Here is a 24,012-nt window from a genome sequence, read left to right on the forward strand (position 1 = left end):
GTCATAGACCAATGCTCCTGTGAAGTCCTTCCAGGGTCAGTTGTGATCTTCCATTCATGGGACATGTCACACTGTCAGTTTACCTCTGTGTTGAAGATGCAGGGCGTACCTCTGCACCCCCAAATGTACCCCAGCATACCATTGTCTTCACTTGTAACAGGATCTTCCTGGGATTTTTTCCCTCTGTATATTTCTTCTCTTGAAGATTTCACAATCTCTTTATTAGCATTTGGCTCAGTGTACAAACAGGCCCCCATTGTGAGACATACAATGCCCAGTATGCACGTGGCCAGACAGAGATAAATGTCTGTTTCCTCCTGCTTGAAAGGAACCTGTATGAGACCTTATGAACATAATGTCCAGTATAGATACATAACTCCTTAAATGTCCTCTTTACATACATTTCTCAATGATTATGATAACCAGTGGGCTACTGGTCTCAATAGACCTTATATGCCAACCACTCTTCTTAACACACAATGTTCAGATAGGTTTCTAGTGAAAACAAGTAAAAGTTAATTCAACCAAAAATAGAGATTCAAGTGATAGGCAGTAGAAGTCTGTGGTGTTTAGATACTGCATGTGATTATTGGAACTGGGAGCACTGGCTGTTGGGAGTCTGAAAGGACAGGAAACAGGAAGGAGGGGGGAGGAGTTGAGGAGGCTGGAGAGTTACAGAGTGTGCAGCTACAGCTTGGAAAACAGACTTCCACTGTAAATAAAGTTCTGTTGAAGTTGTTAGTACTTTGCTTGGTGGATACAACAAAGTCTTGGGAACAAATGGTTACACATCAAGTAAAATCATAACATGCTTTCTAGAACCTAGACTTACATAACTAGATCCTTTCATGATATAGAGCACAGCTCATGCAAAGTCCTTCCAGCATTTTACAGCCAGGCTTCGCTGTAATCTTCCTTTCATGAGACAAGTCATGCTGTCAGCTTCCCTCTGCAGTGGAAGATGCAGAGTGTGCATCCACACCCCCAAATATACCCCAACATGTCATTATATTCACTTGTAAGAGGATCCTGCTCTTTATTTTTCCCCTGTAAATTTCCTCTGTTAAAGATTTCCTCTCTTCATTAGCATTTGGCTCAGTGTACAAACAGGCCCCCCATTGTGAGACGTACAATGCCCAGTACACACGTGGCCAGACAGAGAGAGAAAGGTCTGTTACCACCTGGCTGAAAGGAATCTCTTTCAGTTTTTTATGAATATAATTTCCAGTATAGATACATAACATCATAAATATTCTCCTTACACAGATTTCTCAATGATTGTGATAACCAGTGAGCTACTGGTCTCGACAGAGACCTGATGTGCCACCCTTAGGTGAACTGGTCTGTGGGATCACAGTAAAACAATAGGCACCTCTATTGGCATCAAGAGGTCCATGAGTCACATCCTTCTCCTGCTACAATGATTGCATTAGACTGTCTTTAGAATGATCTGCCTCATCCCCACTTGAACTTTCTGTTTGGGTTCCACAGGGCAGGTTTGGGAGCTGGGAGGTCTGGAGGCAGTGGGAAGTGGGGATGCCATAGATCAGATGCTGTAGGGAGTTGGGGTGCAATGCAGGACCAGAAGAAATGGGAGGGAGTTGGGTTAAGGAGCTGGGAAGGGGGTGGGTGTAAAGGGGGGGGACTGAGTAGAATTTGCTTCAGGAAATGGTGGAGCTAGCAATGGGAGAAAGGGAAGCAGAAACTCCTGGGAGTCAGAAGCAAAGACGACTTGGGACAGTGGGAAGGTGAGATGGAAAATGGTTGGGAAGTGGGAAATTTGGAGGAACCTCTAGTGAGGAAGGCTGTGGGCAATGGGAAGGGAGGAGAGAACACAAGGAGTGGGTGCTCCTGGGACCTCCATGGAGCAAGTGTGCCTTATCCCCTTTTCTGGTAAGGTAAGGGTTGTTAAAGCCCCACAGCTAAGTCTGCCTGATCACCCTTAGTCTTGGGTTGGTGTGGCCTAGTGGTCAAAGTCAATGTGGCTGCCTTCTCTCTCAGAACTGTGCGGCCTATTGACCAGAATCTATATAGTGGCCCTCTCCCTCAGGGCAGGGCAAAGTACCAGACAATCTACACTCAGGCCCTCAGAGCACCAAACAGTCTAAACAGTCTAGAGCAGTGTTGCTCAACCTTTCTACTGTACCCCTTTCAGGAGTCTGATTTGTCTTGCATACCGCAAGTTTCATCTGACTTAAAAAACTACTTGCTTACAAAATCACACATAAGAAACCACAAAAGTGTCACAGCATACTATTACTGAATTGCATAGTTTCTCATTTTTATCATACAATTATAAAATAAGTCAATTGGAATATAAATACTGTACCCATATTTGTGTATAATCTATAGAGTGGTATGAACAAGTCATTGTCTGTATGCAATTTTAGTTTGTACTGATGTCGCTAGTGCTTATTATGTAGTGTGTTGTAAAACTAGGCAAATATCTAGATGAGTTGATGTACCCCCCTGAAAGACCTCTGCGTACCCTCAGGGGGATGTGTACCCCTGGTTGAGAACCACTGGTCCAGTGTTCTAACTCTGGTGAATGGCAGACAAACAGGCCTCTAGACCTAAGGTGGGGAGGTTGCCACCCCAGGGGTGGGAGTGGGGATGGCAGCAGGGAGTAGGAGAAACTGGGCCCACCCCACTCTACCATGTTCCAGCCCAGGCACTGACAGTGGTGGATGGTTCTGCCATTTGGTCAGCGGGGATCCAGCCGAAACACCCTGACAAGTGTCCGGCCTAGTGGATCGTTCCCCCCCAGGGCCACTTCCTACCCAATCTCCTCATGGTCCTAGCCCCGGTGTCTCAGGGTTCCTTGGTTCGGGCAGCTCTTGGTGGTCCCCAGTGGTCGTGAGCATCTTCTTGCATCTCGGCATGGCTGGCTTCCACAGAATGGGGAGTCTGTGGCTTCCAGGCTGGAGTTGTCAGCCTGCATCTTCCCTCTTCAGCAGTCAGCATTAACTGAGCTGAGCTGCTCCCTTCTATATCTGATTTCCAGCTGGAGCATGCCCGGGAGGGCCATGGGGGCACGGTCTCCTCTGTCCATAGGGTGGAGTTAATCCCTGCTGAATCAGCGTCACAGGGTCCCAGAAGGTAGGGGAGGGCTGAAAACCATGGGAGGAAGGGGAGTGGGTGTCATAGTGACTGACAGGGCCAGGTGTACCCTGTTCAATTCCTGGTAACTCTCAGGGCGCCCCTCAGGTGTCAGGTCTTTCCCTCTCCTGGAGTGAAATTCTGCAATTATCCTGCTCCTAGAACAGGCCCTGGGGCATGATGCCCTGTGTATCAACTGTGCTTACCCATCAGGCCAGGCTGAGTGCAGAAACCTTCCAGCAGGCTGGGATCAGTGGGGCCCAGTGATAAAACAGCCTCCTCTAAACCATACTAGTGTTTGCTTTGTGGTATGAAAAAGGATAACAGAAAAAAGGATTTTAAAATAACAGTAAATCATCATCATCTGATGGTCAGCTAGGCAGACATAACTTCCTCACATGCCCCAGCATGGTCCCCATGTCTCTGTCTCTTTCCCCCAAACAATTACCTAAACAGCCACTCCCCTCTTGAGAGGGTTTCCCTTTATAAACTGCTCCATTTCTTTTGTTCTTTTGGGTCCCAGGCCTTGGTCCTGCTCACCTAACCCAGTTCTGTAAGCTGGGTGGAGCCAGGATGTAGAATATTCAAGACTAATAGTTTGGGCAGCATCTCTTTGCAATCCTTAAGTGTTTAGCAAGGGATGGCTCATCGTAAACCATTCTTCTTCCCTTCTTACTTATTTTCCTTATGGTACCTCCTACCCCATAAAACTAAACTAAATTAGCAACAGAGGGTCCTGTGGCACCTTTAAGACGAACAGATGTATTGGAGCATAAGCTTTTGTGGGTGAATTCCCACTTTGTCAGAGGCCAGACATGCATCTGATGAAGTGAGCATTCACCCACGAAAGCTTATGCTCCAATACATCTTTTAGTCTTAAAGGTGCCACAGGACCCTCTGTTGCTTTTTACAGATCCAGACTAACACGGCTACCCCTTTGATACTAAACTAAATTTGTACTTCAGGAAACACCCCAATAACCAGGTTAACATACAGCATTACAGCCGTGTTTTACTTATATACTGAAAACATATTAATCTCTTCTAAATATTTGTCATTATACTTTTATAACCCAGTCTTACTTCTGTCTATATATACAACTTAAATCAAATGAGCACAAACTGATACATATGAAATAACATATGCGATGACCATAACAATAGATAACACAATGGTAAAAAGAACTAATTGGTTCCTCATGAAACATGAAGAGTCTTCCTTTTCCATCCCCACTTGCAACAGTCACAATTTCTTCCCAGTATACTCCTTGGATTTTTGAATTTGTCCCTCCTGAAGTCACATGACCTAATTCTTATTTCTCACTTTCTCCTTTTCCAGGGCAATTAGTCGGTGGCTCCTAAACTACCATGTAATTTGCCATCTTTCTTCGCACACCGGGATTTTCATATTCCCTCCCATTACACTTCACTCACTAAACTCCCTAATTCTACCAAATAGGCTTTCCTGATATCTGATATTGCTGATATGGCAAGTAGCTGATGCTACTGTAGTGTGATGTGGTGGGTCAGGGTGCCACCCCTTGCCCCTATTCTTGAGTGTTGAGGGCTCTGCTAGTGCCCTAGTGGGGGAGAGAAGAGGAGCAGGGAAGGGACCCAGGTCCGCCCCCTACTCTGGGTCCCAGCCCCTTTAGCTTCATGGACTTCTTACCCTCTTTCCCCTTGGGTAAGGTTTCCCTTAGTCCTCTGTACCACGGAGTCCTTCTGCTCAGGCAGGGTTTCCTTTCCCCCTGATCCTCTGGTTAACAGCAATACTCCTCCAAACTGTCCTTCCCTCCTGTCTGACTGAAGCAGGATTTTTATTAGGTCTAGGGCAGGGCCTTAATTGGCTTCAGGTGCTACATTACCCTATAATAACCTTTCCTAGTCCACAGAGTATAAGGCCTATTGCTATCTGGCAGCTGGAGTGGGGGGGCAGGGTGTATTCTAGATATCTCACAGTTCATATGGCTGGAATGGCCACCCTGTTCTCCCCCAACCTATGGCTCGAGGCGCTGGGGTTGCCGAGGTCCTGTCAGGTTTCCTGCTGCATCTCCAGGTCCATATGGAGGGGCTAATGCTGAACCTAGTTAATGTCTATGCCCTGACATCAGGCCCAGAACGGGTGCACTTTTTCCAGCAGGCGTCCACCTTCCTCGGCTCCTTGGATCCTCGCGAGTGTCTGGTTCTGGGCAGGGATTTCAACTGTACCCTGGAGGAGCAGGACCACATGGGGACTGAGTCGAGCCTGGCTGCTGCAGATGCCCTCCAGGAGATTGTAGATCACCATTCCCTGGTGGACATCTGGTGCGACCACCACCCGCATGACGATTCTACTTTCACCTATGTCCGGGTGGAGGAAAATCGGTCGCGCCACTCCCAGTTGGACCATATTTATTTTTCTCGTCATCGTTTTCTGCAAACCTACACTTCTGGCATTCGGCTGGCCCCATTCTTGGACTGCCATCTGGTGTCTCTGACAGCCGCTTTTACCTCTGAGAGGCTGGGGCTGGCCTACTGGCACTTCAACAATAACCTGCTCGAGGATGTGGGCTTTGTAGCTTCCTTTCAGGACTTTTGGATGGCCTGGCAGGGGCAGAGGTGTGTGTTACCCTCGGTGCAACAATGGCGGGATGTGGGAAAGGTGCATGTCCGGCTCTCTTGTCGTGACTACACCCAGGGCACCAGCTGGCGGAGGGATGCGGTGATAGAGCAGTTGGAGTGTGAGGTCTTGGAGCTGGAGAAGCATCTGGTCACCAGTCCTGGGGATCCATCCCTCTGCAGAGCATACCAGGAGAAGCAGGAGGAGCTCTGAGCTCTCAAGGACTGGCAGGCCCGGGGTGCGTTTGTTCAATCCCACATCCATCTCCTCCGGGAGATGGATTGTGGCTCCCGTTTCTTCTATGCCCTGGAGAAAGGGAGAGGGACTAAGAAGCACATCATCTGTCTTTTGGCAGAGGACGTCAGCCCCCTCACAGATCCAGAGGAGATGCTTGGAAGAGCCAGGGCCTTGTATGCCAATTTCTTCTCCCCAGATCCGACCAACGTCCATGCTTATAGGGTTCTGTGGAATGAAACTCCCGATGGTCAGCGCAGGTGACTGAGAGAACTGATACGATTTGGAGGGCAGGGTGGTTGGGCAGTTGCAGAGATGGGTAGGACTGCTCCGGTGCCTCTCCCATTGGGGGAGTGCACAGGTGCTCAATCAGCTAGTCCTTTCCATGCTCTGGCACTGGCTTAACACACTGTGCCCAACCCCATAGTTTGTGGCTCAATTCCAGAAGCTGGTTCTGGAGTTCTTTTGGCCAGGACTGCACTGGGTCTCTGTGGGGGTTCTGCATCTTCCCCTGGAAGAAGGAGGACAGGGTGTCATGTTATTGATTTGAATTGGGACCATATAGAACATGATTGTATCCAAGGTCCTGTAGTGGCACCAAATCTTGTATAAAGGGGGTCAAATGAGGTGTCTAAGACAAGGTTATGGTTTGCTGATTATGATTATGCTGTCTATATGTGTGTATCAATTTTGTAGTTGAAGTTATGAATATTGGCTCTATACTTTCTGTATTTCAAACTTATGCTATGCTTCTGGGAGACATCCCAGACAAGTTGGTGTTAGCTCTGCCTAGCCTGATTGATGGCCCATTAAGGACCATCAGCTATACAATTGACCCATGGAGAGAAGGCAGATATGCCTTGTAACTCAGCAAAGTATGCAGGAACTTGCCCATGTGACTCCAGATACCATTTTGCTGTAATTTTCCACAGTAAGAACAAAGACATGTTCTTACACCTGGAAAAGACTATAAAAGGCTGATGCCTCATCTCCATTTTGTCTTCAATCCTGCTTCTTACCTCTGGAGGGACTTTGCTATAAACTGAAGCTCTACACAAAGGACTGAATGACCCATTCCATCTGTGGATGTACTCCAGAGACTTGATTTAAACCTGCAATTTATTTCATCACTGCTACAAGCCTGAACCAAGAACTTTGCCATTACTGTATGCAATTGATTCCATTTAACCAATTCTGGCTCTCATCCATATCTTTTTCCTTTTATGAATAAACCTTTAGATTCTAAAGGATTGGCAACAGCGTGATTTGTGGGTAAGATCTGATTTGTATATTGACCTGGGTCTGGGGCTTGATCCTTTGAGATCAGGAGATCCTTTTTTCTTTTAATGGGGTATTGGTTTTCATAACCATTTGTCCCCATAATGAGTGGCACTGGTGGTGATACTGGAAAACTGGAGTGGCTAAGGGAATTGCTTGTGTGACTTGTGGTTAGCCAGTGGGGTGAGACCAAAGTCCTCTTTGTCTGGCTGGTTTGGTTTGCCTTAGAGGTGGAACAACCCCAGCCTAGGGCTGTACCTGCCCTGTTTTAAGCGATTTGTCCTGAATTGGCACTCTCAGTTGGGTCCCACCAGAACCGTATTGTTACACAGGGCCTGGTGTGCCTGAGCACTCAGGTCCATTTCTTCCTCCTCGCGGCCCTGCAGAGACTCCTTTATGGTGCTGGTAGCTCGGTGTGGAGTAAGTTGGTGCATGCCTTCCTCTGCCATCTCCCAGGGCTCCAATATGACTGGCAGCTCTTTCATCTCCATCTAAGAGGTCTTCTGTGAGACCTCTCCAAGCTTCTGGTCTTCTACCAGGACCTCCTCTGGACCTGGAAGCTGTTCTCCGTGAGACAGGTCTGTTGTGGCCACCAAGGGGACAGGTCTCCCTCATCTTCATGTGCAGGTGGTGGAGTTGCCCTTGGTGTGCCAGAGGTTGGTCCTGGTGGAAGTTACAAGGACTATGACCGGGGAGACTGCGTGGATCCCTATGTACTCAGCAGGTGCATGGGGCTCTCCGCCCTTGGCACCCCCTGGCACATACTTCAGGAGGTGGAGGCAGCCTTAATGCCTACTTCTCGGTCTTTCCTTAAGCAGGTCCTTTGAGAGGGTATCCCCAGCCCTCTCTTTACCCTAGGCCCTCCGGAGCTCTTCATTGGGCCCCTGCCCTGTGAGCTCTCTTGGCCCCCACCCCTTTGTACCCCAAGCCGTCTGTGCAATTTGCAGCCAGTTCACTTCCAAACCGCACTGTTGGGACCATCTTTACATGTTCGTGCTCCACACTCTTCACTTCACCACCCTTGTGTCCCACCCCGACACCAGTGGCAGGACCTTCTTCCAGTTGTAGAAGGTGAGGGAACCCTGTGCGCCAGTCTCTACTCCATCTTGGTTCCACAGCATGCAGGGGATATTAACTGGTGGCTCCTTTGTGGAGCTGTGAGCACGGGTGTGTACCTGGCATGGTTCACCCCTATTCCCAATGCCAGATCTTTTTGAAGTGTGAGGGAGACCCTGGCACACGTTTATCTGCAGTGTGCCAGGTTGCAGTCCCTCTTCCGGCTCCTCTAGAACCTCTTGTTGAGGTTCTGGCTGCACTTTTCTCTGCACCTTTTTATTTATGCACACCCCATTCATGACCCCATGAAGTTGTGGGACCACCTCATCAACCTCCTCCTAAGCATGGCCAAGGTGGCCATTTATAACACCAGGGAAAGGAGATTGGTGGAGGGGGGGCCTCTCTGACTTTGGGGCCTATTTTTGTTCCTTTGTCCATTCACACATCTGGGCAGAGTCCTCTGGGCAGCATCCGCTGGCTCCTTGGATGCTTTTGAGGAGCAGTGGCACTGTCTGGGGTTCTCTGCTCAGTGTTCCCTTCAAGTTCCCTAGTTTTGGCCTTTTGACCTTCACACCTGTTCCTGTTATATTTTTGGTTGTCCCCCATAATTATTTGAGTTTGTGCACCTTGTGGATCCTCCCCAAAGGCTGGGGAAGGGTCCTTTAGCAGTGGGCAGTCCTGCACCCACCCACTTCCCTCAACCCAATAGGACCACTCGCCTGCTGCTCTCTAGCCCTGCTGTACCACACTGAGCTCAGCATTCTGTGATATCCTTGCCACTCCCGTTCCTTATTTCATTGAACCCCACCAGCCCATGCTTACTGTTATCAGCTTCCATAGGATTCTCTCATTGTCTCTGAAGCTCTCTGTCAGTTGTGCACTTCCAGGGGGACTCATCCTCTGTTTGGAGTCTTCACTTTCCAGGATATGCAGTTCTGTTCTCTGTGTTTTAGGCAGCTCTTCGATAATTAGTGTCTGGCTGTGTATTTTCCTAGCAGAGATGTGGGTAGTTAAATGCCTCATAATCAGACCTTATGTCCTGCACCTTTGAGCATCAGGGGAGCTAGTCTTGCAATTGTACTGGTTTAAAACAAACTGGTCTTAAACTAATTGAATGCTTTTTATTACAAATTTCCCATGAACTCCCCATATCTCCTTGTTTTCTTTCCCCTGAGCAGGGTTTCCTGTTTCCAAACTTGATGTGGCCTCCCAGCTGGAAGAAGGGGAAGAGTTGTCGGTCCTAGATCTCCAGAGTTCAGAGGAAAGTGAGATCCTAAGAGGTCCCTGCACAGATGAGGAAACATGAAACCAACACAGAATCTGTAAGTGCCTGAAGGAAACAGCTGGGATTCCCTGCAAAGACTTTGTGAGCTCTGTGAGTCCCCAGCAGATATCATTCATGTCTTCCTACAGATCATGACTGACACCTGGCATTAGTTCTCCTTTCCTACTGAGTGTTTGGATGGGATGTGGAGGCAAAATTGATCCCCTTCCCTCTCCCATATGCTTTTTATTTTTATTTTCTGTCTCTCCAATACTAATTTTAGTTTGCTCTCTACCCTTCCACCCCTAATTCTGAGTTTTTTTTTCTATTCTAGTAGGTTATGGGATGGTGGGCAAGAACAAGGAGCAGAATCCTCAGCAGGAAGATGCTGAGCAAGTGGAAGCATGTGAGGCATTATCACAAAGATCCACAGGGAATCTGTCTGTAGTGTGTGTTTGTTTGTGTTTGAGGGTTACTTGCTGTGTGCCGAGCTTGTGTTTGTCAGTCTGTTTGTTTGTTTGGTTGTTTGAAGGACCGTGTGCTGTGGCTGGCCGTTGGAAGCTTCAAAGGAAGGTTTGAAAGCTAGAAGCCTCTGGTAAGTGGCTGAGCCTTAATCAGTGGGCGTGGCATTCATACAGGCCAGGGCTTTATAAAGCAGCGCACAAGCGACCAGGGGCTGCTAACAGGGAGTTTTGTAAGGGAGTTTGGAAGGGGGCGAGGGTCCCTTGCCAGTTCTATCTGTTTTCTCTTTATTCCCCTTAATACCTATAAACCAACTACATTCAAAACTTCTTGCTTAAACAATCCTTTCAGCGGGCAGGGGGCTGCAGACGGGAGTTTGACAGAGGGAGGCTTACAATGGTTAGGAAGACCTGCAACACCTGTGCCAGCACTGCTTCTGTCTCCTCCACCTGCGCCTGTAGCCAGACAGAGCGCCTGAGCATGGATGCTTCTACCCAGATCCTGGTGTGGTTTTGAGGAGACTGTAACTTGCAATTTCCACTTACTGATATCCAGGCTGGGGGGACCATCCAATGTGAGAAGTGCCTGCTGGTGGAATCTCTCAGGCAGCAGGTGGGAGAGCTACAGGAGGAGGTGGCTAGGTTGAGGAGCATCCGAATCCATGAGCAATTCCTCGACACTGTCCATGTGGAGACAGCTGAGGTAGCTGTCCCAGTACACAGGACTGCTGATACACCACTGGTGGAGGAGGAGATGGCTCAGGGTGGACACTGGCAGCCGGTTACTTCTGGAAGCAGGCAGTGCTCCACCCCTGCTCCGAACCCTCCCACTGTGGTAATAGGTAACCGTTATGCTCTTCTTGATACAGGAAAGAAGGAATCACCCCCTACAGTAAAGGAGGAGAAGCCTTGTACCCCTAAGGCTGGGAGGTCTGCTGCCACCACTGCGAATAGGAAAAGTAGGGTAGTGGTGGTCGGAGACTCTCTGCTGAGGGGGACGGAGGCGCCCATCTGTCGCCCTGACATTTCATCTCGGGAGGTATGCTGCCTGCCGGGATCCCGTATCCGAGACGTTACGGAGGCATTGTCGAGGATTATCCAGCCCTCTGACTACTACCCCATGCTACTCATCCATGTGGGCACAAATGATACTGCGCGGTGTGACACTGAGCGGATCAAGAGTGACTACAGGGCTCTGGGAGTACGGGTGAAGGAGTTTGGAGCGCAGGTGGTATTCCCTTCAATTCTTCCTGTCAAAGGTAGGGGCCCGGGCAGAGACAGATGCATCATGGAGGTGAATGCCTGGCTGCGAAGATGGTGTCGCCAGGAGGGCTTTGGCTTCCTAGACCACGGGATGCTATTTGAGGAAGGACTGCTAGGCAGAGATGGTGTTCACCTTTCAAGGAGGGGAAAGACCCTATTTGGACACAGACTGGCTAACCTAGTGAGGAGGGCTTTAAATAGGTTCGACGGGGACAGATGAGCAAAGCCCACAGGTAAGTGGGGAACATGGATACCGGGGAGATGGGTCGGAAATGAGAGGGAGTGTGGGCTATATTGGCAGATAGAAAGGAGGGTCAGGACAAAACTGGGAGGAAAGATCAAACCAGTATCTTAGATGCCTATATACAAATGCAAGAAGTATGGGAAATAAGCAGGAAGAACTGGAAGTGCTAATAAATAAATACAACTATGACATTGTTGGCATCACTGAAACTTGGTGGGATAATACACATGATTGGAATGTTGGTGTGGATGGGTACAGCTTCCTCAGGAAGGATAGACAGGGGAAAAAGGGAGGCGGTGTTGCCTTACATATTAAAAATGTACACACTTGGACTGAGGTAGAGATGGACATAGGAGACGGAAGTGTTGAGAGTCTCTGGGTTAGGCTAAAAGGGGTAAAAAACAAGGGAGATGTCATGCTAGGAATCTACTACAGGCCACCTAACCAGGTGGAAGAGGTGGATGAGGCTTTTTTTTAAGCAACTAACAAAATCATCCAAAGCCAAGATTTGGTGGTGATGGGGGATTTCAACTATCCGGATATATGTTGGGAAAATAACACAGCGGGGCACAGACTATCCAACAAATTCTTGGACTGCATTGCACACAACTTTTTATTTCAGAAGGTTGAAAAAGCTACTGGGGGGAAGCTGTTCTAGACTTGATTTTAACAAATAGGGAGGAACTCGTTGAGAATGTGAAAGTAGAAGGCAGCCTGGGTGAAAGTGATCATGAAATCATAGAGTTTGCAATTCTAAGGAAGGGTAGGAGGGAGAACAGCAAAATAGAGACAATGGATTTCAGGAAGGCAGATTTTGGTAAGCTCAGAGAGCTGATAGGTAAGGTCCCATGGGAATCAAGACTGAGGGGAAAAACAACTGAGGAGAGTTGGCAGTTTTTCAAAGGAACACTATTAAGGGCCCAAAAGCAAGCTATTCCACTGGTTAGGAAAGATAGAAAATGTGGCAAAAGACCACCTTGGCTTAACCACGAGATCTTGCATGATCTAAAAAATAAAAAGGAGTCATATAAAAAATGAAAACTAGGACAGATTACAAAGGATGAATATAGACAAACAACACAGGAATGCAGGGGCAAGATTAGAAAGGCAAAGGCACAAAATGAGCTCAAACTAGCTACGAGAATAAAGGGAAACAAGAAGTTTTTTTATCAATACATTAGAAGCAAGAGGAAGACCAAAGACAGGGTAGACCCACTGCTTAGTGAAGAGGGAGAAACAGTAACAGGAAACTTGGAAATGGCAGAGATGCTTAATGACTTCTTTGTTTCGGTCTTCACCGAGAAGTCTGAAGGAATGCCTAACATAGTGAATGCTAATGGGAAGGGGGTAGGTTTAGCAGATAAAATAAAAAAAGAACAAGTTAAAAATCACTTAGAAAAGTTGGATGCCTGCAAGTCACCAGGGCCTGATGAAATGCATCCTAGAATACTCAAGGAGCTAATAGAGGAGGTATCTGAGCCTCTAGCTATTATCTTTGGAAAATCATGAGAGACGGGAGAGATTCCAGAAGACTGGAAAAGGGCAAATATAGTGCCCATCTATAAAAATGGAAATAAAAACAACCCAGGAAACTACAGACCAGTTAGTTTAACTTCTGTGCCAGGGAAGATAATGGAGCAAGTAATTAAGGAAATCATCTGCAAACACTTGGAAGGTGGTAAGGTGATAGGGAACAGCAAGCATGGATTTGTGAAGAACAAATCATGTCAAACCAATCTGATAGCTTTCTTTGATAGGATAACAAGCCTTGTGGATAAGGGTGAAGCTGTGGATGTGGTATACCTAGACTTTAGTAAGGCATTTGATACGGTCTCGCATGATATTCTTATCGATAAACTAGGCAAATACAATTTAGATGGGACTACTTTAAGGTGGGTGCATAACTGGCTGGATTACCGTACTCAGAGAGTTGTTATTAATGGTTCCCAATCCTGCTGGAAAGGCATAACGAGTGGGGTACCGCAGGAGTCTGTTTTGGGACCGGCTCTGTTCAATAGCTTCATCAACGACTTAGATATTGGCATAGAAAGTACGCTTATTAAGTTTGCAGATGATACCAAACTGGGAGGGATTGCAACTGCTTGGGAGGACAGGGTCATAATTCAAAATGATCTGGACAAATTGGAGAAATGGTCTGAGTTAAACAGGATGAAGTTTAACAAGACAAATGTAAAGTGCTCCACTTAGGAAGGAAAAATCAGTTTCACACATACAGAATGGGAAGAGACTGTCTAGGAAGGAGTACGGCAGAAAGGGATCTAGGGGTTATAGTGGACCACAAGCTAAATGAGTCAACAGTGTGATGCTGTTGCAAAAAAAGCAAACATGATTCTGGGATGTATTAACAGGTGTGTTGTGAGCAAGACACGAGAAGTCATTCTTCCGCTCTACTCTGCTCTGGTTAGGCCTCAGCTGGAGTATTGTGTCCAGTTCTGGGCACCGCATTTTAAAAAAGATGTGGAGAAATTGGAAAGGGTCCAGAGAAGAGCAACAAGAATGATTAAAGGTCTTGAGAACATGACCTATGAAGGAAGGCTGAAAGAATTGGGTTTGTTTAGTTTGGAAAAGAGAAGACTGAGAGGGGACATGATAGCAGTTTTCAGGTATTTAAAAGGGTGTCATAAGGAGGAGGGAGAAAACTTGTTCACCTCAGCCTCTAAGGATAGAACCAGAAGCAATGGGTTTAAACTGCAGCAAGGGAGGTCTAGGTTGGACATTAGGAAAAAGTTCCTAACTGTCAGGGTGGTTAAACACTGGAATAAATTGCCTAGGGAGGTTGTGGAATCTCCATCTCTGGAGATATTTAAGAGTAGGTTAGATAAATGTCTATCAGGGATGGTCTAGACAGCATTTGGTCCTGCCATGCGGGCAGGGGCCTGGACTCGATGACCTCTCGAGGTCCCTTCCAGTCCTAGAATCTATGAATCTATGAATCTGTCCAGTAGTCATGAATGGGAGAAAGTCTGTGAAAGTCACCACAGGCCAGAGAGATATCAGGGAAACCAAGCACAGGAGAAAGTGGATGAACCCATTTATTTTCAAGGAACTCACAGGGAACTCAAAGAAATCACATCCCAGGCAAAAATCCTCAGGGTAGAGAGAGAGAATACATGCAGGGAGTGTGGGAAAAACTTCAGATACTGCTCAGCCCTCATTCGACATAAGATCATGCACACAAAAGTCAGACCCTATGAATGCTTCACTCAGAGCACAGTCCTTATTATGCATCAGATAATACACAGAGGAGAGAAACCCTATCAATGCTATGAGTGTGGGAAAAGCTTCACTAACAGCTCAGCACTTATAACCCATCAGAGAATCCACACAGGTGAGAAACCCTATCAATGCAGTGACTGTGGGAAAAGGTTCTCTCGACGCTCAGTGCTTATTATCCACCAGAGAATCCACACAGGTGAGAAACCCTATCAATGCTGTAAGTGTGGGAAAAGCTTCACTAACAGCTCAACGCTTATTACTCATCAGAGAATACACACAGGTGAGAAACCCTATCTATGCTGTGAAAGTGGGAAAAGCTTCACTCGGAGCTCACACCTTGCTATACATCAGAAAATCCACGTGAAAGAGAGACCCTATGAACGCAGTGACTCAGCGTTCACACCTTACTACACATCAGAAAATACACTGAAGAGAGAGACCCTATGAATGTGGTGAGTTTGGGGAAAGGTTCACTCAGTGCTCAGACCTTACTACGCCTCAGAGAATCCACACAGGTGAGAAATGCTATGCATGCTGTTTGTGTGGGAAAAGCTTCACTCAGAACTCAAACCTTATTGTACATCAGAGAATCCACACAGGAGAGAGACCCTATGAATGCTGTGTGTGTGGGAAAAGTTTCAATCATGCCTCAGCCCTTACTAGACATCGGAGAATACACAGAGGGGAGAGACCCTATGGATGCAGTGAACATGGGAAAAGCTTCACTCAGTGATCAAACCTTACTGCACATCAGAGAATCCACACTGGAGAGAGGCCCTATGAATGCTGTGAGTGGGAAAAGCTTCACTCAGAGCTCATGCCTTATCTATCATCAGAGAATTTGTAACGGAGCTAAACACCATAAAAACCTTGTTTAGAGCTGTCAATTTTTTGTAAGTCTTTCTTTTGACAATTCCCAGGTAAGTGGTTTTTAAGGCTCCTTGCATCTTTTGCACACTGTAGTCCCTCAACTCCCACAGATGAGTTGCCCACTTTTGCCTTTTGAATCTTACCCTTCTTTGGTGTGACTCCTGTGGTCCCTTCTATCAACTCCATTTTCCTATGAGTCATTGGTGTATGTGTCCTCTCTACCAGGATGTCCATCACTCCAGGTGTGGGAGATAGGGCATGTCTTCAACGATCTACATCGAGGTAAAATCTACACCTGGGCCTCATCACTGGGGTTTCTGTGGACTTAGCTAGCTTGAGTTCACTTTCCTGATGTAAAAAGACAACTATTCTTGCAGTAAAGACATGGGCCCTGTATAGTGGCTGGGTTTATCTAGCATATTTCCTCCTGATCTGACCTCAACTCCATCATATTTCCTAATCTAAACAAACCTGGAGCATCACATTTATACTCTTTCTCCCACTGCAAAGTTATTGTTAGTCACCAAGTTCCTCTTTAAGGACAGATTTACTCATTCCCAGTTGTTCTGGTGTTATCCTGGATTGGGCTGAACAGCAGGGTTTTGAGGTTTTTTACATTTAAATATAAAGATCAGGAGCAGGGATGGGAAAATAAATGGCATTTCAACCTCTGTGGTGCTGCAAGGAGATGGGTTGTGTTGGAGGGATTCACTCCTTCCCCATCACCCAATAACTGTTACCTTCCTTTACTTCCCAAAGTGTCCGATGAGGTAGTGTTCTTAGCTCTCTGTGCTTGGGAATGGTGATTGGATGTCTTTGATCCTAAATCAGAATTGTTAGGGTGGGAAATGGAAGTGTCACAGACCTGTAAGGGGATTTAAAATTGATCCCAAGTACAGTGTGATCATTTAGAGTTTAAATTCCAATTTCCCTCTATTGGCAAAGCCATATCTGTGAAGGTTGGCTGTTCCCCTCCCCCCCATTATGAAGATACTAAAACTTTTGTAAATAACACTAATGAGACAGCACTGAGTGAAGCAGGTTTCAATGGATCAGAGGAGACTGCAATGGAGGACTCTCTCATCCTGATGCTGAATCATCAGATGTAACCGACTCTGGAATTTCACTTTACTTGAAAATGAATGTGTCTTCTACCTCACTTTCCTATGGCTTTTCTATCTTTCATGACAGCTGTTTGGTCATATAACTGGATATTAGTTTTGTTTGACAGAATGTAGCTCAGATTTATTAGGAATGTTCAGACAAATGACCATTTGCTACAATCATCATTTCTCACTTTAGTTTTGTTTTTTCCCCTATCCTTGCATGATGACAGGGAAAAAATTCAAGTGCAGTTCAATCAACAGGAGAGAATAGTCCAAGCTATTGGACATATTATCAAAGAAAAAGTTGTGTTTCTAAATTTCCACTCTGAAATGGTGAACAGCAGCAGACCCCAAACTGTGCAACTAACTGAAGGAAGTGAATATGATTACACTATACTTCAATTCATAGAATCACAGAATATCAGGGTTGGAAGTGACCTCAGGAGGTCATCTAGTCCAACCCCCTGCTCAAAGCAGGACCAACACCAACTAAATCTTCCCAGCCAGGGCTTTGTCCAGACTTACCTTAAAAACCTCTAAGGAAGAAGATTCCACCACCTCCTTAGGTAACCCATTCCAGTGCTTCACTATCCTTGAAGTCAAGAGGTCTCTTAAGCTAATACTAAAATTTGAGAAATGCTGTCCCTAACCATTCAGATGTGGAGGAAATAGAAGTGATGTTTTGGTTGAACTCACCATTTTTAGGTGCTATAATTGTGTGTAAGATGAAATCAGTGTTGAATTTGAGATGGCTGCAGAAAAATAGCTATTTTTAAATAGAAGCTTCATGTCTGTTATCTTACAGAGATTCAGATCTAGGATTGTATCTAATCCCTAAACACAACTATATTCAAGCGTTCACTGGTGGAAAGGGGGGATTAAAAGAAAACTAACATATATGAGAAGATTTTTTTTTTTAATTTTTGGGTATATTATTCTTACCAATGAAAATGAAATTAAACATGAAGTTATGGATGAAAGAGTGAGAGACTCATTATGTGATAAACTGAAGTACACTGGAACAATAAAACTTGTATTGTTTTTTAGGTTTTTTTTTTTTTTTTTTTTTAGTTAGTTAGTAATATAGAAAATGGTGACTAATCCTTAAAAGATAATTTGATGTAATTTACCCCCTTTGGCCTAAAATGTCCTGATGTAAAACCTCACTCCAAAGGTTGGGGTGGGGGAATCTCTGTGAGAAATTGTGTATAAGAGAATACTGACCCAGTATAGATTTAATTTTTTTGTATTTCAAATGGAACTTATTTTGATTAGCTTCAAAGTTAATTTCTATTAAGAAGAAATCTACTTGAGCAGATGAGTCGTATAATCTTTTACCCAGTTGGACCGCGAAGTCACTGAGGGTACATCTACACTACAGGGGGGAGTCGATTTAAGATATGCAAATTCAGCTACGTGAATAGCGTAGCTGAATTCGACGTATCGCAGCCGACTTACCCCGTTGTGAGGACGGCAGCAAAATCGACTTCTGCGGCTTTTTGTCGGCGGCGCTTACTACCACCTACGCTGGTGGAGTTAGAGCGCCGATTCGGGGATCGATTGTCGCATCCCGACGGGACGCGATAAATCGATCCCCGAGAGGTCGATTTCTACCCGCCGATTCAGGCGGGTAGTATAAACCTAGCCTGAGTTCCCCACTTCTTCTTCTTCTTCTTTTGCAAACAAGAGACGTGACATCTGTCACAAGATGTCTCAACTTACTTTTAAGAATGGTGATGGTTGCATAATGCAGTTTTTCTGTTACAAATTTTTGTGTCCAGTTATTTAATGGGTGCTGAGACGCCTTTTCGTTTTTGAGGAGGCCAGCTCTTAGAACACGGTCATTTAACCATCAGGACAGGCTATGGAAACCTCCTCAAAATTGGCCATGTTTTTTTCTTTCATTTTTGATATTTTCTTGATATTTTGATAGTTTGGGGGTTCACACATCCACACGGAATGTGGTTTGAAATACCAGATATTTTAAGAAAACTTCTGGGGTAAAACAGCTGACTTTAGGCCAAAGTTTGCCTTATTCCAATTTGATTGGGCCACATTGTCTGTATCCAAGGCACACTTCAAACCTGATTTGCCCACAGAACTCAGGGAAGGCACCATTAAGTAGGTAAGCTGGAATTGTCAACTATCAATGTCAAGGAAAAAGCTGAAGTCCATTGCCTTTCAAGTCAACAAGCCATCTAAGGGCTGGTCTATGCTGAAAAGCTATAATGGAATAGCCATTGTGGCATTGCAGTCTATATGATTTTATAAAAATATGCTAATGAGTGAATATAATGTAAGTGGAATATGCTTCATGCAAAAGGTCTCTTGTAAGGTACAATTACAAAGCTTATAATCTACTGAGTGTGATCATCCTATTTGTATAAAAGAACCACTCTTGTATCTGAACCTAGAAATATGAAACATAACTCTGAGGGCCTATTGTAATTATGCAAATTGTGGGCCATTAATGGTGGTTTGGAATCTTGATGATTCCCATTAACCAGGATGACTGACTGTAGATGGCTCTGTTTGCAGGCAGGCCTTGCTGTGAGTCAGGCTGGGAGGAATGAAGGCTTGGGGTCTTACTGTGATATGTGATCATGTCACCTGAACTGGAATCCATCTTTAACCTGGTGCTTTTCCAGTGAGGAGGGGTGGGGGTGGGAACCTAGAGGGACAAAGGATTCCTGCTTTATGCAAAAGATATATAAGTGGGTGGAACAGAAGAAAGGGGGAGCCATCATAAGAAATCCCCTAGCTACCACCTGAACTGGAACAAGAGATGTACTGGGGACAGGACTGTGCCCAGGCTAGGAAGGCATCCAGTCTGAGAAAAGAAACTTATTGAAACATCTCTAAGGGTCAGATTTTACCTGTATTCAGTTGTATTACTGTATTAGGTTTAGAATTACGTGTTTTATTTTACTTTACTTTACTGGGTAATTCACTTTGTTCTGTCTGTTACTACTTGGAACCACTTAAATCCTACTTTCTGTATCACTTTTTACTCATTAATTAACTCAGAGTATGTGTTAATTCCTGGGGGAGCGGGGGACAAACAGCTGTGCATATCTCTCTATCAGTGTTATAGAGGGCAAACAATTTATGAGTTTACCCTGTATAAGTTTTATACAGGGTAAAACAGATTTGTTTGGGTTTAGATCCCATTGGGAGTTGGGCATCTGAGTGTTAAAGACAAAAACACTTCTGTGAGCTGTTTTCAGTTAAGCCTGCAGCTTTTGGGCACTTGGTTCAGACCCTGGGTCTGTGTTGGAGCAGACGGGTGTGTCTGGCTCAGCAAGACAGGGTGCTGGATTCCCAGGCCAGCAGAGGGAAAGCAGGGGCAGAAGTAGTCTTGGCACATCAGTTGGCAGGGTCTATGCTGAAATGCTATAATAGAATAGCCATGTCTCAGGGGTGTGAAAATCCACTTCCCTGAGAAAAGTACTTAAATTGATCTCAGCCCCAGTGTAGACAGTGCTAGGTCGACTTGAACAGAGTTACCTGATCTGCTGTGTGCCATGGAAAGAAGCAACATGAGATTACTTTGGGCACTACAAACAAATCTAAGGCTAGCTGAAAATAATCCCGTCCAACCAAGTATGGCAAAAGCCATCATGTAGCCAGAAGTCCCCACACCTACTGTGTAAAAAAACAAGCCACCAGAAAGTGGTCTATAGTCTCCAGTCTCCAGGAAGTTTTTGGAGAGTGTTGGGGACAACTTCCTGTTGCAACTACAGGAGGAACCAACCAGGGGCCGTTCTCCTCTTCACCTGCTGCTTACAAACTGGGAAGAATTGGTAGGGGAAGTAGAAGTGGGCAGCAACCTGGGTAGCAGCGGCCATGAGATGGTTGAGTTCAGGATCCTCAAAAAGAAAGAGGAGAGTAGCAAAATACAGACCCCAGACTTCAGAAAAGCAGACTTTGACTCCCTTAAGGAACTGATGGACAGGATCCCTTGGGAGGCTAATATGAGGGGGAAAGGAGTCCAGGAAAGTAGGCTGTATTTTAAAGAAGCTTTATTGAGGGTGCAGGAACAAACCATCACAATGTGCAGAAAGAATAGCAAATATGGCAGGCGACCAGCTTGGCTTAACAGTGAAATCTTTGGTAAGTTTAAACACAAAAAGGAAGGTTACAAAAAGTGAAAACTTGGACAGATGACTAGGGAGGAGTATAAAAATATTGCTCGAGCATGCAGGGGTGTAATCAGGAAGGTCAAAACACAACTAGAGTTGCAGCTAGCAAGGGATGTGACGGGTAAAGAGAAGGGTTTCTTGAGGTATGTTAGCAATGAGAAAAATGTCAGGGAAAGTGTGGGACCTTAATGAATGAGGGAGGCAACCTAATGGCAGATGGATGTGGAAAAAGCTGAAGTACTCAATGCTTTTTTTGCCTCTGTCTTCACAGACAAGGTCAGCTCCCACACTGCTGTTCTGGGCAACACAGTATTGGGATGAGGTGAGCCCTGTCATGCCTGCGTGCATAGGGATTTTGTTCCCTAACCAACTGTTCACCAACAGGCAGACTGAGGCCTGTTTCTACAGCACTTGCAGCCATCCAATAAAGTCCCCCAGAACTTCATACTGTTAGAGCACTCACCAGAAATAGTTCAGGTTGACTCAGTCAAAGGCCTTGGATTGATCCAGAGCCAATAAGTAACCTTCCCACTACTTCTGTCATGTACATTCGCAGACCTCCCTCATGCTGCATAGAGAGTCTGCAACTGTCCAACCTCAGACCACATTGGATTGGCTACAATGCACCAGTTGGTCTGCTACCCCTCCCAGCCTCCTCTTGAGTACTCGGGCCAAGATATTGTAGTCAGTATTAAACAGAGCAATGGGCCTCCTGTTTCGGATGTCAGTCAGGTCTCCCATCTTGTACAGCAATACTGGCATAGCATCATATTGTGATGGACTCAGTGCCTAGTGGTGCAGAGAGCTGTTGAAGATGTTCATCAACACTGGTGTCAGAGGCTCCAGTAGTTCCCAGTAGAGTTCTGGGGGCAGGCTGTCCAGGACAGGAGATGTGCCTTTCTTCAAAGACAGAATTGCTTCCCTCACCTCACATTCCTACATGGGCTCCAGCAAACTCCTCTGGTCAGCTCCTGACAGCAGCTGTGATCAGTCCCCAGATAAGGAGAGAAATTGCTCCTGCACCTGCTGAGCGATGTCCCACTCCTGGAACAGCTCCCCATAATTGGCCTCCATGACTGCCAGCATTCGACTGTTGTCCTGCACTACTGGATCCGCGAGTCTCGCCCTGAGTCCCCAGATCCTCCTGCTTTGTCTCTGTTCTCTGCAGGCTGCAAAAATGTCTAGGGAGACTGCCCTTCACTTAAGTTGGTGGTCCCGCTCAAATCAGGCTCACTGCAGCCTCATCTCCCAGAACTCGGCCAGCTGTTGCTTGATACTCTCATACAGTCACATGTTGACTGGCTCCCCTCACTGGATGGTTTTGTAGAAATTCCACAGGTGACACTGGAGGACTTGGCACCGTTGGTATTGTTTAATGTTGCGGTGTCTGCCTGGCCACCGGAACAAAGCCACCAACTCCTACTTCACTGACTTCCACCAATCCCCCTGGTTGACATAGAACCCTCTGATGCTTTCCCATTCTGCAACACTACTAGGCTTCACTGCACCACCCCTTTATCTTGCAGGCTCTGGTTGTTCAGCTTCCAATATCCTCTGCCATGGGCCAGGGAATTGCCCACATTGAGGCACATGGTGAGAGCTGCATAATCCAAAAATTCCATTAGCATTACTCTGCACTGGGCTGCCGACATGCTCTCTTTCATGTAAATCAGGTCAATGCGACTCCTGGCCTGTCCCCACAGAAAGGTGTACCCCATCTGTGGCTGGTGTGAGCTCAGATCAGAGGAATAGGAGGCTACATATTGCCTGCCACTGGTTCCACTACAGAGAAAGATGTCCTCTAAACCAACTTCGCTACAGACCTCCACCAGGTAGTACTCATCGTAAAAGAGTTTCCTCTGATAGTCAGGAAAACAGGACCAGCTGTGTTCAGGCCTGCTGACACAATTAAAATTCCCCCAACACCAAACTCCATGAGATCCAGAGAAAGGGAGCCAGCTCCTTCCATAGATCTTTCCTTTCACATCTTAACTGGGGATCATACAGAATAATATAGTGATAACCAGTGCTACGGAGCACAAAGTCCACCAATAATGCCCTCCCTGGTTTCAGCCACAACAGTGGCCGCCCTCACAGCAGCTTTGGCCACAGCAGCAAGGCCCCACTTCGGCTCAGTCCATACGGAGGACAATGTACCACTGGGTGAAACAGGCCAATTTTAGTGAGGTTCCTCTTAAGGTGAGCATCTGTCCCCATATCTTACTGACAAGAGCCTTAAAGTATTTCAAAATGGCATGAGTGCCCTTTAAGTACTGAGTTGTGTGGTGGCACATCATTCATGGGAAGCTGTCCATCCATGCAAATGTGCACGGCCGGCATGTGCAGGGCAAAGGTTGTCCATGGGCGTTTTGTCAGGCTCTGGCACCACTTGAGACTATGGACCACTTTCTGGTGGCTTGTTTTCTTACCCAGCAGGTGTGAGAACTTCTGGATCCATGATGGTGGTTGCCAGACTTGATTGGACAGGATTATTTACAGCTAGCCTTAGGCTTGTTCCTGGATGAATGAGGGCAAGCCACAGGGCACCAGCAGAACCAGCTGCAGTTTCAGCAAGGGAGCCCTTGGCAGGCAGGGCCATCCTTAGGCATACACAGCATACACATCTGCATAGGCCACCCAAAAATTTGGGGCACCACTCTAATTCACTGGGTGCTGCATGGACTCCTCTCCAGCCCCTCTGCTGCACTGCACCAGCAGGCTTCTACACGACCCAACCCCCTGGTGCCTCCCCTTTGCCCACTGACTCCTCATCTGGCTGGCTGAGGGCTATGGCTTGGGGCCAGGAGCGAGAGTTTACATGTGAGTGAGCAGGGGGAGCGGGGCCAGGCAGGGGCGGGGCCAGGCAAGGCTGGGAAGAGACCGGGTGGGGCTACCTGGAGGCTGGGAAGAGAGGGGAGGTAGAGCTGGGCACGGGACTTTGGGAAACTGGGAGGATGGAGGAGGAACCAGGCTGGGGGGAGCTGGGCCAGGCAAGGCTGGAAACAGAGCTGGGAGATACCTGGAAACTGGGAAGAGGGGGGAAGCTGAGCTCAGGGGGTAGAGCTGGGCACAGGACTTTGGGGAGCAGGGGGGGCAGAGGAGGAACCAGGCTGGGGATTGCTGGGGGAGTTGGGCTGGGAAGAGAAAAGAGCAGGGGGGG

The 24,012-nt window shown here is 46.6% G+C and overlaps 1 pseudogene; it reads left to right on the forward strand.

Moving 5' to 3' along the window:
- The window catches only part of LOC117869927, a 193,990-nt pseudogene that overhangs the window by 51,674 nt on the left and 118,304 nt on the right, over nucleotides 1-24,012 (forward strand).

This window comes from Trachemys scripta, chromosome 25 (genome assembly GCF_013100865.1).
Source record: "Trachemys scripta elegans isolate TJP31775 chromosome 25, CAS_Tse_1.0, whole genome shotgun sequence".
In the NCBI taxonomy this organism is placed as follows: domain Eukaryota; kingdom Metazoa; phylum Chordata; order Testudines; family Emydidae; genus Trachemys; species Trachemys scripta.